The sequence below is a fragment of the Lipotes vexillifer genome, unplaced genomic scaffold, assembly GCF_000442215.2.
Source record: "Lipotes vexillifer unplaced genomic scaffold, Lipotes_vexillifer_v1.1 scaffold12, whole genome shotgun sequence".
NCBI classification, from domain to species: Eukaryota; Metazoa; Chordata; class Mammalia; order Artiodactyla; family Lipotidae; genus Lipotes; species Lipotes vexillifer.
This window is the reverse complement of record NW_006796716.1, coordinates 5,223,572-5,226,188: the sequence shown is the minus strand read 5'-3', so window position 1 is coordinate 5,226,188 and position 2,617 is coordinate 5,223,572.

The following is a 2,617-nucleotide window of genomic DNA, read 5'->3' as shown; positions in this document are numbered from 1 at the left end:
CGGGCAGCTTTCACTACATCTGTCCTCTTCTCGCTCTCTGTCCTGAAGTGACTGCCCGCTCCTTGGGTCGGGTTCTGAAGACCTTTTAGAGAAGATCCTGGCCTTGGAGCGGCACCGGGGACTGGACCTGGCCCATGGAGAAGCTGCCAGAGCAGACGTCCCCGGAGTCCCCGTGTCCGTCCCTCGAGCAGGAGCCTCGAAAGAGCAAGGGTGAGGAGAGCTGAGCTAGCTGCTTTCTTTGTCTAAACTTTATCCTTCCCACCGCGGCCTCAGATCAGATGGACACGATTAACCGTGCGCTTAGAATTACCCTGGTGCAAGACACTGATTTTTTTTTTTTTAACCTAAAACATTATTACATGTAAATAAAGCCTATCACTAATGTTTCCTCTCTTCATGTGTGGAGCAGACAGACCTGCAGACCTGCAGCAGCACTGTCCATAGCACTAAGTTTTGAGGATCTGTCATTCCAGCACGTGTTAACTTGCTTGTCCTTTGAGAGGCTCAGTAAACGTTGTGTGAATAAAAGAATGAATGAACCCAGCCAAGTGTGTCCTATACCCCAAGTACCAGGAAAAGAGTGGGCTTCTCCCCCGAACCTGTCTTTCATCATTAGGGAAGATACATTTTCCACCCAGGATGTAAACTTCGAGAGGGTACCTTGCCTGTGGAGTACAGTAGACAGGCCAGCCACTTGCTAATGGAAAATGAGGTTAAACTGTAAACGTCAACATTTAAATTTCAATCTACCATCCCACCATTGTCTCGCATATGCTTTTGGCCTTTATAAAAAGGTGGATTTGGATTATTTGATTGAGGGACAAAGGCTTAGATAATCCACATCATAGATTTTGAGATGGCTAATGTTTGGAGGATTTTTCTTCACATATTTAGCTTTCGAATTCTGTTTTAGGCTGATTTTTAACTCATATATTCTATTGAGTTATTATTATAAGGTGCTGAGACTAAGTTGAAAGAAAACGTACCTCCATCGCCCCCGCCCCCCACACCAGCTTAGAGTTGAGTTGGAATAGTTATCTGTGAGAGACTACAGGACAATAAACAATGTGGACGTTCACCTATCAACTGGCATTGGCCCAGGAGGCCTTAGAAAGTCATATATTTGGCCTTGAAAGAATTTAGAGTAAGAAAAGAATCAGAGTTTAGGTAAGAGGGGACAGGCCCTTATCACAGGCTCCTCGCTGCTAGTCTTTCTAAGGCCAAGTGCCTTAGTTGCCATCCTAAAATATTTATTTGTGTTAGTTCACAGTGCCCACTGCATTCATTTCATTCTCTGTAACCTGGCATTCAGGGTCCTCTGCAGTGGGGTTTCAACCCAACTTTAAAGTCTTTATCTCAGTGTTCCCCCAGACAGACCCCACAAGACTCGTGTGTCTGCACAAGGTAATGCCGAAAACACTTTGTACTATCCACCATTGTGCCTTTTTGTCCTTTTTTTGCATCGCTGTCCCCTACATTCTCTGCCTACCCAAACCCCACACGTCCCAGTGTCCCATGCTTGAAACCTCAGTGCAGGGCAGCCTCCTCCATCAGGTTTCTGAAGCAGACTGGTGGCTGCCAGGAAGGAAACAAACACATGCTAGAGATGTGGAAACCTGTAGAACTTGGTGGTTGACTAAATAATAGAGGGAAGTTGGGTGTAATCACCTTTGTTCCCTTTGCTATCATACCTCTTAAAAATCTTCACCAGTTGCTGTTAATTTTGTAACTGCCATTCGCTTGGTGCAGGGCACTGCTTCTACTCCATCGAAACTGATTATATCCAGGTTGCCAGTGGCTTAACTAATGAATCCGCTGGACATATTTTTTTTAATCCCTAATTTTTATTTTAATATATTTTTTTAATTAAAAATTTTTTTTTAATATATTTTTTTTGGTCTGCTTTGGGTCTTCATTGCTGCGTGTGGGCTTTTCTCTCTAGTTGCGGCGACCGGGGGCTACTCTTTTTTGCAGTGCGCGGGCTTCTCATTGTGGTGGCTTTTCTTGTTGTGGAGCACGGGCTCAAGGCCCATGGGCTCAGTAGTTGCAGCACACGGGCCCCAGAGCACGCAGCCTTCAGTAGTTGCGGTGCATGGGCTCAGTAGTTGCGGCGTGTGTGCTCTAGGGTGTGTGGGCTTCAGTAGTCATGGCGCGCTGGCTCAGTAGTTGTGGCTCGTGGGCTCTAGAGCACAGGTTCAGTAGTTGTGGTGCACAGGCTTAGTTGCTCCGTGGCATGTGGGATCTTCCTGGACCAGGGCTCGAACCCGTGTCCCCTGCATTGGCAGGCGGATTCTTAACCACTGCGCCACCAGGGAAGTCCCATCCCTAATTTTTTTTGACCCTTTAGTATTTCTGTTGATGTGATCACTGTTCCTTGAAACTCTTGTTCTTTGGTTTTGGAAGCACCGTTTTCTCCTGGTCCTGCCACTTGCCTTCTCAGGGTCTTTCCCATTCCTGTTTCTCTACTCCCTTCCTTCCTTCCTTCCTCCCTCCCTCCCTCCCTCCCTTCTTTCTTCGCTGCACCATGTGCTTTGTGGGATCTCAGTTCCCCGACCAGGGATTGAACCCGGGCCACTGCAGTGAAAGCACAGAGTCCTAACCACTGAACCGCCAGGGA